Below are 17199 nucleotides of genomic sequence, written 5' to 3'. Positions count from 1 at the left end.
GTATAAATGACAGATTAAGGGAACGTAACAACAACATCCGAAGAGCAAACTCAGGACTTTTAGGCATTCACTGCCATGACTGTGGATGCACTGCGGATTTCAAAAATAGCACCGTAATTGGAAAGAACCATCCCCAATCAACACAGGAGGTAATGGAAACAGCTAACATTATGGGAAGGAGTCACACTTGTGTTAGTAGCCCATCCATAACACGTACTGAAAAATAATTGGTATATCTTGACTCTCGAAGGTAACATGCGATAGACATGGCTATTTTTTTTGTACAGAAGACAACGAAGGGAGATATGACGGTTTTAATATGGGTAAAAGAAAAAGAAAGAAGACGAAAATACAAACTGAGTTGTAAGTCAGTGCGACGTGAGTGACCGTTTTTCTGGTGTGGGTGTATTTTTCGTGTGAGTGAGTTTACGTTTGCGCTATATCCTACAATAGACAGTTTTAGTAAAGCGTTGCTGGATCTTACGTACGCAATACGCAATTGTATAGCGTACGCTAAAAATGACCTGCTCAGACCGAATTTAGTTGTGCGTTACGTCTCGAGTGAATACCGCGCGTGATCTTGGTTAAATTTGCTAGAGCCGTAGAATTTCGCATGCTTATAGCGCAACCATGCTCCAGGAAAGAAACATTGAAAAAGAAAAAGTGTGCAATCATTTTATTTCAGATTAAACCAAGCCACAGCTGCCTCGTCAAGCGCGCTTTTCTACGGGGTACAGAGGCTACGAGTACGAGTGCGTAGCCAAATTCGATCACGGAGCCTCCGTTAGTCGTCCCGTGGAAACGGCACCTTTTATCATTGCTATCGCGGAATGAAATTCATGACCCTAATGTCCAGAGCATAGCGAGAACTTCGGCGATTTTTTTAGAGTCGTTCGTCCGTCGGCGATGAACTGTGCGAATAGGCTTAGCGTTGAGCAGATCGCAGCGTCGACGCACACTGCTAGTGGCGAACATTTTCACTGTGCACTCCTTCAGCTGCATGCAGGGCGATCTGATTCGGCCGCGGTAGGTCCCAGAAAGAATCGCCGATCTGAACACCACGCAATTTCACATAACACAGAACTTCGAAAACACCACGTCGCCCTTGCTGCGCCAGTCGAGGCAACCGCCATCTTAAAACTCGTGCTCTCGTTGGGTCCGAGATCTCTCGAGAGCGTCCCGCAAGGCCCGCTAGCCAGCAACGCAAAATCCCCAGCCTTGCGTGCGTACGCAATACGCTTGCCCTTCTATTGCGTTCTGCGCATGCGCACTCACGACCCGCAATCTCCTTGAGTACGCAAAGCTATAGCGTACGGTCCACTAAAACTGTCTAATGTGAATATCCAATTCGCCCAAGCTTCCATTAAAACGATAAAAATTAACTAAATTGGATCATCAAATTATGAAAATATAAAAACTGAATAATAATTTAAAAAATTACTGAAATAAGAAAAACGATAGTGTCCAAAAACGTTTTAGAAAAAGAAAAGCCTTAAGACGAGAGGAATAATTAAAAAAAGAGGCTGAGGGCTTTCTCAGTCAGTGCAACTGACAACGCACGGATGCGCTTATCACTCCGATCCTTGCTATTTTTGCCTCATAAAAATATCTGACCATTCGGTTGAGGAAATTCTCTAGAACTTTGATTTCAGAAATTAAAGGGATGCATTCCAGTCTTTCACGGGCAAAGCGAAGTGTCCTGATGGTGATGGCCTGAGTGAACGTTCATGGTCTCGTAATCTGACGTTTACGGAGTGATCAGTCTGTCCCACGTACACTTCTTAGAGAAAAACGGGATCTTATGTACGACCCCTACGCATCAGTTTCCTTAGCCACTGGTATGTTGAACCTTGCAGTGGTATTCACGTTATTTCGGTGAGTTTATCTGACGGTACAGTTTCTTGAGTTTGTCCCGCGCTGGTATGCGACCTGTACGTCATACCTGGAGGCTCCTCTTTTCAAGTTGTGGGAGGCTCTATGAATGTAAGATACAATCGTAGACCGACGCCTCCTGTCACTCTTTCTGATTAGTGGCATTTTGTGTTGCCATGCGTTCGACTGTATAAAAAAACTAATGAGCGCAACTACCTTGATAATTGAAGCCTTGTGCATGAAACTTGGTCCTCGCTGTATAATTACGTGACTTCAACAGGGCAGCTTTAAAGCAGCTTTGCAGTATTTTATGTTTTATTAACTTGAAATGAGCCGTTATAAGGAAGGAGGCCTTTTTTGGGCGGAGTGACTATGTCCAACATGTCTGATTGTCTTGGATATATAGCTTGAAATCCACAAATTTAAGCTTGCTGTTGGTTGGTAATTCATGAGTGAAATGTAGTCCTAATAATGTTTTCATTTGGGCGAGTAGGTTCATATTCAAATAAAAAGCGCAACAGTGCGAAAATACACCGGAATGAATAGGATAAGGACATGAAGACAGCACTAGCTTACTACTCCTTTTTATTTCTGTTCACTGCACCAGAGCACGATAAAAGAAAGGAGAAAACATAAAAAGACAAAACCAGGAGTATTCCATGTAAAGCCACCCTCAAACAAAAGGTGGAAACCCTCGATGAACTGACACTCCGCTGAAATCGTCACCGATTCCACACTGTCACATTTGACTAAGTTCTCATTGGAGTTGTCACCGGCTCTACACTCACATTGTCACCAACTCTACGCTGGCATTGACACCGGCTGACGCTGACTTTACTCTGACATTGTCACCGACTCTACACTGAAATTGTTACCGACTCTACACTAACATTGGGCTGAGTTTCTAATGGAGTCCACTTGGTGTACTTTCCGCAAAAGACGGAAAGACAAATGATCGAGTATGTGGCAACGTTTAGTTTCTAGGAGGCACAACTGCACCTGCTACCGTTTTAGGTATCCCGGGTGAGGGACCGAAATTTGCAACGAAACCTATGATCAAGACCTCCGAGCTCTTGGCATTGGTTCGGCGAATACCTGAATAGACGAGTTCTGAGGACAATGACAAATATATCCTGGGTGCGCAAAAAATATAAGTAAAGACGCTAGAAAGCATGCCTACAGTTTTTCTCCCGATTTAAATCTCTCGTTTGTTTAAGGACTCCAGGTTAAAACTACTGCCTGCTGACGGGGAAGGGGGTTTGTCGTTGTTTCAGAGGGCATTTTTAGGCAAAGGGCTATCCAAGCAGTTTCAAACAGCTGTAGACAGACATGACAGGAAAGCACGTGCTTTACAACTTTGTCAACAACTCGACTTAGAAAGGCTACGGAACCTTGCCCAAGGGCTAGAGGTCTTAATTTGTAAGTTTCTTTTTGCTGAAAAACCATAAAGACACTATGCCGTTTAGAGCAATTGTTACACAAAAAAGAGTCATGGCAGTTGCATGGTTCGAGGTATCTCCAGCATCACTTACCGTCCCTAAAACTCAAATATCCTTTTTTTTTTTAATTCGCAATTAGGAATCCTTGATTCAGTAATAAGAAAATGACAACCCTGGAACTTGTAATTTGGTTTCGATCATTAAGGACATTTTTTTTTTTTATTACTCATAAGGAGCTCGTTAAGGCTGTAGGACAATGTATTCATTTGGAGCGGTTCTGTGGCAGTTCAAGCTTCCTGTTGTGTTAGAGTCGACATCTTCGTGGATCTCCTCTGCGTTTACCTGTATTCGACGTTTGTTGTTTTGGTGGTAGCAACTATCCACAAGAACATGGTATTTGTATTAGATTGAGTGTTGCTCCGGTATTCAGCGATGTCTACATTCCTCAATGTGACTGTGCTATCCAAGCTAGGCTGGATCAGCGTTACTTGAACGTACTTAGGTATGTCGATGATCATCTCTGCCTAATTAGGGTCAGGACTGTCCTAGTAAAGATTCGATTTCGCAATTACGAGATATCCTTAAGGAGAGCTTTCCAGGTTTAAACTATACACTCGAAATTCCGTATCAAAGGACGTTACACTTTTCAGACCAAAATATTCGACTAGAGAGTAACCACGTATGCTGGGCTTATGAGTCCAGAATGAAGAAGGCTATTCTTAGGTTTGTAACCCCATAATTGAAGGTTGTTAAGCGTGGCGTTTCGCAGTCTTGCCTGAGAGCATCGTTAATGAAATCCTGTCACCATAGGACTTCAAGTAATTTTTAATTCAGGTCACTAAATTAATTTCAGCCGGTTTTCCTAAAGATGTGATCGTGGGTATAGGAGAGTCCATCCTAAAACAGTTTAGTGTTTCATTTAGTACACCTGAGAAGGTTACTCTATCGGTGGTATTTCCTTATTTGCTCAGCCTGTTACAGAAGCTTAAGAAGGCCGTCGGTCGATACAACGTTCCCGCGGTATTCTCGAACCCTTCCAAATTATCAGCTTTGTGCGATTCTATTGAGAGCATAGGAAGCAGGCGTGCGATATGTGAGATAAAACATCGTTTTAAGTACGTCATATGTGCGGTTTACTTTGTTTACCAGATTCCTCTTTCCTGTGATAAAGTTTACATACGCCAGATTTATAAACTTTCGAGCTAGAGAACACGCCCTAGCTTTAAAATCTGCGCCTTCACGACATTTTGTGGCCCCCTGCAATACATGTGGTTGTTCGTTTCCGTTCGAAAACATTACTATTTTTGCACAACATTCTCAGTGAACAGCAAGAAAGATCCATGAAGCTTTCTAATTAATAAGCACGGTCTGGACGAATGTGGCACTGTTGAGTCAGTGCCGATTTCCCCTGGAGAGTGCCAGTTGATGAAGGGTTTGCTTCTGTTTGTTGCAGGCCATATATCCGCGCCTTGGTGGCGGCTGTACATGGAATACTTATAATGCAATTAGTGCAATGGCGCAAGCGAGCGGAACCAAAATGACGATAATTATCCGGGGAGAAGGGGAACAAGGGGACAAAGGACAAACACAAATCTTTAAACACAACTAGGTGACTGATGCGCGCCCGAAAAAATCCGCCTAGTCCTGGTATCGAATCAGCACCAGGAGAGGTCTCTGGTTCGATACGAGAACCAGGCGAATTTCGCCGGTCGCACATCAGTCACATAGCTGTGCTTGGATATTTGTGTTTGTACTTGTTGCTCCTTGTGCTCCTTTTCCAGAGATTATTGTGGTCATAGAATAGTCCTGACTTACACTTTTTTTATGTTTTCTTCTGTCTTTATACTTGTGTTCTGGTGCAGTCAGTGGCGTAGCCCGGGCCTCTTATGTATTTCGTCACCTCCCCCCCCCCCCTTTCACTCCCCGAGATCGCAACCAACCAGTGAAGCGGTGAAGCTACACCACTGAGTGCAGTGAAGAGAAAGAAAAAGAGAGTCGTTAGTTTTCCTTCAAGGAGAGTCGTTAGCTTTCCCTTGATCGGATGATGGAAACGAAAATTATTATTAATTATTTGATTATTATTATTATTATGTCATTAGTATTATTATTATTCTTACATGGTAGTGACTCCAAGTGCTGTAATTGTGTTTCTGTTGAGGGGGTGGTATAATTTTTGGACGGATAAATTCATGACTTCACATGAACTGTATCGCAACCTTAGACACGCTGCCCGTTTTGAACGCCCAAGATGTTTTACGAGGTACGGGATGAGAACTCGTGGTTACTATGTTCCCGATATTTTCAATAGCCTTCCTGAAGGTATATTTTCAGTAGACACTAAGACGGAGTTAAAACCATGGCTTCGAACGTTTCCTACTGAGACGCTGCAGTTTTTTTTTTCTGGGTTTGTAAACGCCCTTGAAATATTGCTTTCTGCACTGTAGTTTTGTCTTTCATATAGTTCATAAATCATAGCTTACTTTTGCGACTTGCCGGGTCTTCGTCATACAAGCCAGCGTAGGCTTTCACGGCGACCCGTTAGAACGTTTGTACTATGAGATGGCAATAGGTTATCATGTATCAATAAAGGTTATCATAGACGACGACAACGTCGTCGCCGTCGTCACCATCGTCGTCGTCGATGTTGTTCGGGGCAGCAGCTCGCTGCCCGCGGCTCCAGCATGAACCGTCAAAACTCCGGAACACCGGAACATCCGTGCACGAACCGGTGGTGTCGCCGCGGATCCCACCTCAGCTCGCACCGCTGTCGTTGAAGGGCCGTGTTGTTGCAGCCGTGCCCCCGAAAGCCAAGCCTGTTGAGTCCATGGGGTCCTCAGAAGCAGGACAGCTAAGTGTCGTCCGTGCCTCTTCGCGTCAGAAGGCGTTGTTCGTCACGAAGCTCATTTCTCAGACGACATCTATGGTCGTCAGGAACCACCTGATGTCTCTGGGTATTCATCACGTCGAGTGTCGGCGACTGTAGACGCGGTACGACGCTTACCCGTCTTTCCATCTATCTGTGGTGGCCGACGTTTTTGATGGATTCGCCGACCCCAATATCTGGCCCGTGATCTGGCCTAAGCCCTGCCTTTCAGAGGCAGCTCGCTTGAGGGGATGCTGCGCTGCTTAGAAACTTCCAATCGCAGAAAAAACAAAATTGAGTAGCTTACAGATTTACTATCAAAATATTCGGGGCCTCAGGACGAAGGCAGATACTTCCTTTGAAAATGTTATGTCTTTATTTTTCGGTATATTGTATAACAAAAACCTGGCTATCTTCACACATCGCGACCTCTGATTATTTACCACCTGGGGTATACATCGTCGAGAGCGCGACGGAGTAGGGATGGGAAAGATGGGAGGAGGCGTCCTGGTTGCACTGGACAAACGTCTTGTGTCATTTAGACACTCTGACTTACAAAGGTGCCCTGAATCGATTTGGGTGGATATTTAGAACAACCACAGAAAACGGGCTCTTGGCGTTTTAAAGAGCAGCTCCTAGGCACCCGTTTCTGGCTTGAGCAGTGTCGCTGTCGCCGTTCCCGTCGGCCTAACCGCGCGTTGCATCTAGGGACGTTTCCCATAATGGCACAACACGTGATGTTATGTGTGACGTCACGAGGGTCACTAGGGTAACGACTGACGACACGAAGTCATTCATGAAGGTCACGACGAAGGTCACGACCTTTAGAGTAACCTTCACGAGGCCTTCACGAGTGACCTTCACGTGGGTCACAATGCCATGCCCGATCAAATGGCATGGCCGAACGAGCCGTGAGGCAGCCGAAACAATTGCTGAAAAAAAGTGCGAACACGGAAGAGTTTTACTATGCACTTCTTGAATGGCGCAACACTCCACGAGACGAGGTCCTCCAATCACCAGTACAAAGACTCATGAGCCGACATACAAGAACGCTGTTGCCCGCCAAGCTTGAACATTACCTACCGGTTATCGTGCCGCTCAAAGCCGTCACACAACGCCTCACAGAAATAGGGCAACAACAGAAGGCTAGCTATGACAAGTCCTCTCGAGCACTAGCAGATATTTAAAAAGGTTCTCAAACTACCGTCTACAACAGCCTCAAGCATACGTGGTCACCTGCCATAGTAGTTGGCCATTCTACATCAAGATCCTACAACATTCAGACCCCGGAAGGCCAAGTGTTTCGGAGGACACGCGAACACTTAAGACCAGCGGCACAATCCCCCCAAAAGACGACCTCCGGGGCTGCAGAGCCAGTAAACGATGGCCAAGTTGAGTCTGAGCCGCGCCCGCTGCGCCACCACAACGATGTGGACATGACCACGATATTTACTCTTACACAGATCTCTAAACTCTTTTTTTTTTCTGAGAAAGGAGATGTAGCAGCTAGCCTTACGATGGCACAACTGGAAGAGAAAGGCACGACGGACACGGGGCCACGAGGAAATAAAAAGCAGGCATCCCGCATCGCCATTCTGGCTGATGCGTGCTGCTTCGTACAGGGAGGAGAAAGGGAAGAGGAGGGGGAAGAGGGGAGGAAGAGAAGAGGAGGAGGAGGGGCATGCCCTCCCCTGCTCTAATTCGGCATTACAGAGAATTGTAAATGCCCCATTTTTACAGCGGAGCCGTTAAGGTGCAGGTTCCCCACAATCGTGTCCGGTACCAAACAAATGTCGACACAAAACTCTCGACAGCTCTGGACACCTAAGAGCGACAGCGGCAACCAGACAACCGGCTTGCCAGCTCGCTCATAGATGGTGGCATGCTTTTCAGCCTTTCCACACTGGTTTTCACCAGAGTGGAAAGGCTGAATTTCTCAAGGCATCATCTAAGATGTCGTCCTCGAGGTCGTACTAGAAGGCGTCCTTGAGGTCGTCCTAGACGTCGTCCTTGAGGTTGTCCGAGGGGTCGTCCTCGAGGTAGTCCTAGAAGTCATTTTATAGGTCCTTGAGGTCATCCTAGAAGTTGTCCTAGACGTCCTCGATCTCGTCCTAGAAGTAGTCCTTGAGCTCGTCCTAAACGTTGTCCTTGTGGTCGTCCCTAAAGTCGTCCTAGGCATCGTCCTTGAGATCGTTCTAGACGTCCACGAGGTCGTCCTAGAAGTCGTCCTTAAAGTCGTCCTAAATGTCATCCTTAAGGTCGTCCCAGACGTCATTCTCTAGGCGTCGTCCTCGAGGTTGTCCTAGAAGTCGTCCTTGAGGTTGTCCTAGACGTCATCCTTGAGGTTGTCCAAGGGGTCGTCCTCAAGGTTGTCCTAGAAGTCATCTTAGAGGTCCTTGATGTCATCCTAGTTGTCCTAGACGTTGTTCTCGAGGTTGTCCTAGAAGTCGTCCTTGAGGTCGTCCTAAACGTTGTCTTTATGATCGTCCCTAAAGTCGTCCTAGGCATCATCATAGAGGTCGTTCTAGACGTCCTCAAGGTCGTCCTCGAGGTCGTCCTAGAAGTCATCTTTCAGGTCGTCCTAAACGTCATCCTTAAGGTCGTCCCAGACATCATTGTCTAGGCGTCGTCCTCAAGGTTGTCCTAGAAGTCGTCCTTGAGGTGGTCCTAGAAGTTGTCCTTGAGGTCGTCCTGAACGTCATCCTCAAGGTCGTCCCAGACGTCATTTTCTAGGCGTCGTCTTCAAGGTCGTCCTAGAAGTCGTCCTTGAGGTCGTCCTAAACGTCATTCTTAAGGTCGTTCCAGACGTCATTCTCTAGGCGTCGTCCTCAAGGTCATTCTAGAAGTCGTCCTTGAGGTCGTCCTAGACGTCGTCCTTGAGGTTGTCCAAGGGGTCGTCATCGAGGTCGTTTTAGAAGTCATCTTAGAGGTCCTTGAGGTCATCCTAGAAGTTGTCCTAGACGTTGTCCTCGAGGTCGTCCTTGCAGCAGTCCTTGAGGTCGTCCTAAACGTTGCCCTTGTGGTCGTCCCTAAAGTCGTCCAAAATATTGTCCTTGAGGTTGTTCTAGACGTCCTCGAGGTCGTCCTAGAAGTCGTCCTTAAGGTCGTCCTAAACGTCATCTTTAAGGTCGTCCCAGGCGTCATTCTCTAGGCGTCGCCCTCGAGGTCGTCCTAGAAGTAGTCCTTGAGGTCGTCCTAGACGTTGTCCTTAAGGTTGTCCAAGGGGTTGTTCTCGAGGTCGTCCTAGAAGTCATTTTAGATGTCCTTGAGGTCATCCTAGAAGTTGTCTTAGACGCTGTCCTCGAGGTTGTCCTAGAAGTCGTCCTTGAGGTCGTCCTAAACGTTGTCCTTGTGGTCGTCCCTCAAGTCGTCCTAGGCATCGTCGTAGAGGTCGTCCTAGACGTCCTCGAGGTCGTCCTAAAAGTCGTCCTAAACGTCATCCTTAAGGTCGTCCCAGACGTCATTCTCTAGGCGTCGTCCTCGAGGTCGTCCTAGAAGTCGTCCTTGAGACTTATCAAAGCTGTATGTTGGGCTAGTTGGTATTGGTCTTGGGTTGCCAAAGGCGTGGTAACGCTTTTTTGGATGAGGACAAAAGAAAGAAAAACAAGACAGACACGAGCGCTCGTGTCTGTCTTGTCTTTCTTTCTTTTCTCCTCGTCCAAAAAAGCGTTACCATGCCTTTGGCAACCCAAGATCGTCCTTGAGGTCGTCCTAGACGTCGTCCTTGAGGCTGTCCGAGGGGTTGTCCTCGAGGTCGTCCTAGAAGTCATCTTAGAGGTCATTGAGCTCATCCTACAAGTCGCCCTAGGCGTCGTCTTCGAGGTCGTCCAAGTAGTCGTCCTTGAGGTCGTCCCACCATAGTACAGCTTCGCTAGTCTTCCTTCTTCACCAAAATGGAAAGGCTGGAAGTTTTTTTGTTTGTTTTTTTAATGCGAAAGCATTAGCTCTTCCACGGAGCAAACCGACGTCATAAGCTTTGAAGCCGCGCCAAACGCCATCCAAACACGCCGGTCCCAATGGAACGAAGTGAAGCCGCGATCTGATGAATATGCTCCCATTGGCTGACGCGAATCATAAGGAAGAATTAAAACTCTAATTGGCTCTCGCGCAGCGTAGTCCCAAGGGCCGCCGCCACAGAAGCCCGGTCCGTGGCGGCGCAGGGCACGCAGCGGCCCGGCCGCCGGTAAGAGGGTGCACCGGTGAGGGCCTGGCCGCACAGCCCGCTCGGGCAAACTCCGGAGAGGCTGCACGGCACAGCTCAGCGCGGCGCGGCCACTTCACGAGAGCGCGCGCTCGGCCGTCCACACCGCTATGCCGCAGACGAACTAAGGGAGCGGAAGAACCGCATTGATGCTTTCGCATTCACACCTCATAAGAAGTGCATTCGTGTCCTCGGATCTTTTCCTTTTAATTTTCGCCTTAACTCAAGTATGTTTAGATGTATTTAATGGCTACCTTAGAGGTATAGCGGAAGCAGTTAACAAGTTGAGCTTCTGCAATTGTTTAGTTCTAGGGGAATTTAATGCCCTGGGAATTAACTGGGACGGTGATTATATTTCAGCGAACAACTTTTACGTCACAACAGGCACGTAGCCAGGGGGACGGGGGGGTGGGGGCCTTATTGAGCCCAAGCCCTTCCCCCCCCCCCGAAATCTTCCATTTTGCTGCGACCTCCTCTCCCCCTCCCCCTCATACAGCATTTGGTCATGGGCGCCCCCCCCCCCTAAACAAAATCCTGGCTACGTGCCTGCGTCACAAACAAGTGCACACTTTTTACTGGCTTTGCCGCTTTTTCAGATTTAAAACCGCACAATTTTATCTATAAGCATAAAGCAGATGTTCTCGATTTGTGCCTTTCAGACATAGATAATGCAAGTGTGACTCAGTGTAAGGTATCAATTGTACCCGTAGATAAGCATCATCCCGCACCAGAAGTAGCTTCACGATTTTCCCTGGCTTAAACTGCACCAACTCTAACGGTTTCATTTTGCACAAGGCTTACAACTTTGTGCGGTGGATTATGCTGGTTTATATGGCCATTTTTTTTTTAAGTTGACTGGGAGACAATTTTGCGATTTCATGACGTTAATGGTCAGGTCGCCGACTTCACCACAGTAATTCAGGATCGTATGGACAGCTATATTCCGATAAAGACAAACCACCCCCTAAATTCCCTTACTGGTTCTCTTCTTAGCTGAGAACCCTTCTAGAAAGAAATTTATTTACCCATTGTAAGCTTAAGGAAAGTCTCCCAAAATGGGAAACTGAATTCAAACACTGCAGGAAAGAATGCAAAGAAATACTAAGTCGCGATCGCCAGGCACACCGGAAAACGGTTGAGGTGAATTTAACCCGTAAACCTAAGGAAGTTTGGCAGTACGTGGATTCATGATCCGCGAAAGCGGATAGACCAAAAGTGATTACTCTAGATAAGAGGTGCACAATTCAAAAATGACGTGGGCCAAAAAAAAGTTTATTGGGAACTCCGCGGGTTTTCAATATCTGGCAGACAGTTTTTTCAATATCTGGCATCATCGCGCTGGTTGCCGTCTTGAGCACATCTCTCAGTGTCATATTCGAAGGCTGCATGTTGTGCACCCCTGGTCGAGATACATGTCCCGGAAAGAGTACGTCTGACTGCTTTGCGATCACTTAAAATTGGTATACGCATATCGCGTTAATCCCTCCTGCAGTGTTACTCCCCACATGGGGCTTGTTCATGTACTGCACACGATCACGATTGATGAGGACGCTATTCGGGAGTGCATTAAAAAAGAAGCCTAAGCTGTCCAATGCACAAGACGGAATACCATAAGTCATAATTATGACGTACCATGAAATATTTACTCTCATATTATGTGACATATTTGATAACTCAGTTAAGTCAGGTGTACTTCCAGTAACATGTAACCTTGTGGTGAATATTCCAATTAATAAGTCAGAAAGAGGCGTGGATGCATCCAACTTTAAGCCCATTTGTCTTCTATGTTCCCTTTCAAAGTTTTTTGAAATGGTTGTTCAAAGGTCTATATCATGTTCATTTCGAAGCACACTGTACTTATTCCTAACCAACACGACTTCGTTTCTGGCGGGGTTGGGCAGTATAGCGATACAAATGTATCGCCATTGTATTTCAGAAATACTTTTCGTATCTGTATTTCTTTATCTCAATACATTTTTTCGCGAGTATTTGTATCCCTGTATCGAAATGTATTTGCAATGTTTCTTTGTATCGCGATATAATCACGATGAACTGTATTTCGTTACATTTATTCACGGAAATTTGCTGTCTCGCGTGAGTGGAATAAGGGAAGTCGGCGGTCACATTTCATTCAAAGGTACGGTTTGATGACCACGTAAACAAAATAGTTGGGGCCTCTTTCTAAACTCTTGGAACTCTTGGGCATGTCGTCTAAAAAGAGAATTTACCAGCCCACTTGCATTCCTGGCACTTTATTGTTCGTTGAGTCGCTCCAAGTTTGAATACACGTCGGTTGCATTGAATGGCATCTGCAAGACTAACTTCTTAAGAATATAACAACTGCAAAGGAAGTGTACCTCTATTTTTAAATATCGTTATTTCATGAGAACAAGCATGACCAGAACTATAAGGCTGTACTGACACACGCGAACTTGCTTGACATCAACGTCGGGAGAAAGCAGACTTTTTTTTACTTTTCAAAACTCCCCATAGTTTGATTGATTCTCTTTGTCTGTTGTCTCAAGTGTGTATCAGGGTCCCGCAAGTGTCTGCACGGCTCAAATCGGTATTTTATGCTGCTATACTCTTAGTCGACACAACCCAACATTTTGAGTACTACAGTGTTGTAACTGTTACTCCGAAGAACTTGATATTTTTCACTCGTGCTGTCAGAACTTTGATATGCAGAGGGCACACCTGATCGAGTCGGGACAGAGACAAGCAGCACGAATTATTTAAACACATAGCCTAGAAATGTAGTGTCTGCGCAGTTTGTTTCTCTTTTTTACCTCGATTTGAAGTATATTTGCTCTGTTGTTCTGTAGGAATTAAAATCGATATTTCTTTTTTCTGTCTTGAAGACTACTAATGCCTAAGACGTTTTGTGCTTTGTTTTAAAACACCACTTTCAAGCTGCGGTAGCCAATTATACCATGCACTACAGACTGTGTCTTCTACTCGATGTGCAACGGGGTGTGTGTATAAATGAATGGTTAATCTATTCTTGGTGTTAGTGTTTTCGTTTCGCAAGTTTTGTGTCTAATTTGTTGTGTGTGTAAGTATCGTTGTGCCAGAACCAAGTCGTAAATTTGCTCCTGAGCACCAAACAAAATTGATTATAGTATTATTAGTAGTAGTATTAGTAGTAGTAGCAGTAGTATTAATGCTGCAGTCGACAGTGTCTGAGCAGTCACTCGCAACATAGAAAATACAACCCAACCTGAATGATAAAAAAAAAGAGAGTAGGCAGTCTAACACCAAAATTCATAAAATACCTTGCTCCCCAATGATGACTTAGGCACCGTCGTGAAGGACCTCCACAGTAAAACTTTACATACCAGGTTTTCACGATACTGAGACACGTAAGGTCCACCGCTTCAGTGGCAAGCGTGATTCAATCCCGCCTATTCAGGTCCAGTTTGCCTCTACTGACATCAAACGAAAGTGAAGGAGTGCCCGAAAGACACTAGGCTTGCTTTCGCACGCAGGTGATCCGCAAAGAATATATTTCAATGAAAATCTTACCAAGGCAAAGAAAGGACCCTTTTGGCTAAACAGAACAAGAACAAAAAAAATGGGTTGCGGGTATGGTTATACAGCCTGTACTTATTCTGCCTCAACGGGCGACAGCCAGAGCAGTACAGCAGCTAGCCTGGGGCCTTTAACCTGCACCACTAAGTAGTGATACACGACTGCACGCCGGTACGACGCTCATCTACATCGAAACGGGCAGGGGTGGGGAAATATTCCAGGATCTCTGGGTCCTGCAGCGCGAGCTTTCGCTCCACGTTCTCCGAGCTGGTATGAGCTAGCCCACTCGGCCACCGGTACCCCCCAGGAGCAAAGAAAGAGTATAGTTATGTTTTGGTCAAGAATGGCAACATGAGCATAGTGTAAACCCGAGACTGGGAATGGGAACACAGGGATGAAACTGGGAAAAGGAACACAGGGACGAAACTGGGAATAGGAACACAGAGCCCTCGTACCCACATGTGAACACAAATACCGCGACACACCAAGGTCACCCCGGTACTCCCAAACCAGTCAGCCGCAGAAATCTTCCGGCCTCCGTACTTAGGCGCACGGACGCCTGACTAATGCACTTGGCAGACGTCTTAATCCTGGTCGTCTCTTTCACTTATCTTTTCATGTCGTTGTTTTCCTTTTCTAAAATCTTCACGTTTCCCTAGGCTGGAGAGCAGTTTGTGCATTCAATCAAATGTCGCCTTTCTTCCGAATTCGTTTTCTTTTTTTTTTTTTTCTTTTTTTTGGAGGGGGGGGGGCATTTCTTTTTGCGCTTTTGTTAATCTACCTGTAGTGATGTGTAAAAGAGAAAGTTGCGACACATAACATCACGCGAGTTCACTGATTGGGTGTCAGTTCCCATTGTTATAAAATCAATAAAAGGCGAGCGATCCGGCCGATCGCTCGAGGACACGCTCAGACCACAACCAGAGCGAACCTGTCTCTTGGCTTCGTCCTGCGGGATCTCATGTCGTCGGAGGAATCGCCGCTCCGAAGTGACCGGCCGTTTCCCAGAACCCACACCGCAGCCCGGTGAGTCGGACCTCACGCATCCAGCGATGTCCCGGCGAACCTGCCTTTAGGTCGTCGGCACCTCATCACCCCGCAGACTAGTTGGCCAGCGCGCGTTCTTATAATACTACATTTATGGCGACGAGGATTGTTCAGGGTTCGTGGTCTGACGGTCCTCCGCGTCTGCCGCTCCCCGCTGTCGATTCGGGCTTCGTTTTCATGCAGCCAACCGCCGTTTGGAACGTTAGGGTAGTCATCGGCTTGGGCACCCGGTAGCTATCCCGGCTCCCTACGTTGGTTTATTGTAACAGTTTCAAGCCCCGAGCTCTTTGCTTTCATTTCGTTTTTCACCGTCTTTTCTGTTTCGCGGCTTGCCGGCAGAATTCCCCGTTTTGTCCTAAACACCGCGTAAAGGTGTGCAACTGCTAAGTGCTCTGTATACTGCATTCACTGTATGTAACCGTTGGCTACGAGCATCTTTTGAGTCGCTCACCTATTTTCACAACTTACACTTTGAAGTCGTTATGGCACTTAGCTGCCGCAGTTTGTATGTGAGCTTCGATTACGGTCCTCGCACCTTTTCGACTGGCTCACCGTGACTGTGCGACTCGAGCTACGCAATTTTTGTTCTTGATTTGCGGTGCTGTACTCACCGGCTTTAAGCCAAATTCTTTTTTTCGGGGTTTTACACGATTTTGGTTCTGTTTTCTAAAGTAGCTGTAAGAGTCCGCGCTCTTTCATTCACAGTTGAGCGTACACTCTTGCTTTAAGATACATCCTTTTGAAACAGAGACATCATGAATACTGAACAACGGCAGATAACGGTCGATCAGTCCGCGGCGTTGCCACCGCCACCGCCGTTTCTCGCAGTTCCGGGACCGCCACCACAGGCCTGGCCTGCATGGAAGGAGACATTCATGTCATTCCTAGGTGCGGCGGGCCTCGAAGGTGTTGACCCAAAGAGGAAGAAACAAATTCTTTTTTCGTTATTGGGCATTGAAGGGCAACGAACAGTGTCCGCATTTGGATTCACTAACCTTCCGCAATCGGAACTTCTTGACGAGTTCGAGACCTTTTTAGCGGCCGTGCAGAGCCATTTTGTTTTTTCCGGATCTTTAGCACTCGAGCGTAAGAAGCTCCGTCTTCGCGTTCAGCAGCCGGGAGAGAGTGTCACTGAATTCTTAGCGGCGTTACGCCCTCAGCACGCGCTTTGCGCGTTTAAAGACGGTCCGAGAACACGCGACATTGTGATCTTTTTCTTGATGGTTTGATCTCACGCCGTGTTCAGGATCGCATTCTTAGAGACTGCGTAGGTCGCCAGGTACCGACCCTGGAGCGCGCGATACAGCTCGCGCTGCAGTTTGAGCAGCTGGCACTCACAGCAGAGCAGTACCATCAGCCACGTCAGGGGGAGCCCGTCGCCAGCTGCTCTACTGCACCCGTGCAGTATGTTGCTGGGCCCGAAACCAAACGAGTACAAGCGGCTGCTCGTCCTAACGACCAATCTCCAGCACTCTTCTCGGGAGACGACTGTTTCAGTGAACATGGGGCAAGGTTCTCATTCTGGCCATGTGACCCCACCAGACATGCTCCGAGGTCTCAATGGGGGCGTCCTGGGACAGCCCATGCTCCGCGCCCGCCGGCGTGACAGAGTAACATTCCACATCGAGACCCGCCTCCTGCAAGAACGGGGCCGCAACAGGACAACTACTCATGTTGGTTTTACGGCCGAAGGAATCACGCCAGAGAGAACTGCCCTGCACTCAACTCGCAGTGTTTACAGTGCGGTAAAATCGGGCATTTTGCCGTCGTTTGTCGAAGCCGCGCGCCGCCGCCAGCCGCGGATGGTGAACGCCGGCGACCGGCACTTCTAAGTCGTGGCCGTGGACAGGCCTCCGGACGCTCGCGGAGGCCTGGTCTGACCACTGCGTTCAACTATAACGTCACCATCGACGGGGATGCTCCCATCCTGTCTTTGGAGTCACAGGACCGCAGCCTGTACGACGCCTTCATTGCTCACGTAAAGGTAAACGGCTTGCCTCTCCAGTTACTGATCGCCACTGGTTCGCAGGTTTCAATTCTGAACGGAAAGATTTTCGAGCAACTTAACAAGACTAGAAAGATCCGCTTACGCAAGCCTACGAGACGGCTTATGCATTATCTTCATCAACCGATTCCTGTGATGGGTTGTTTCACGGCTCAGGTCGTATTCAAAAACCGACAGACGCCACTAGATTTTTACGTCATTCGTGGAGGACGTTCTCTACTTGGTATTGACGCCGTCAGAG

The 17199-nt window shown here is 47.1% G+C and overlaps 1 pseudogene; it reads left to right on the top strand.

Annotated features, from left to right (window-relative positions):
• Window positions 1-15708: 15708 nt before the first annotated feature.
• Window positions 15709-16559, top strand: LOC115308577 (annotated as a pseudogene).
• The last annotated feature ends 640 nt before the right edge of the window (window positions 16560-17199 follow it).

The sequence above is a fragment of the Ixodes scapularis genome, unplaced genomic scaffold (genome assembly GCF_016920785.2).
Source record: "Ixodes scapularis isolate PalLabHiFi unplaced genomic scaffold, ASM1692078v2 PGA_scaffold12__126_contigs__length_90152505, whole genome shotgun sequence".
NCBI classification, from domain to species: domain Eukaryota; kingdom Metazoa; phylum Arthropoda; class Arachnida; order Ixodida; family Ixodidae; genus Ixodes; species Ixodes scapularis.
This window is presented reverse-complemented; position numbering and strand designations above follow the sequence as displayed.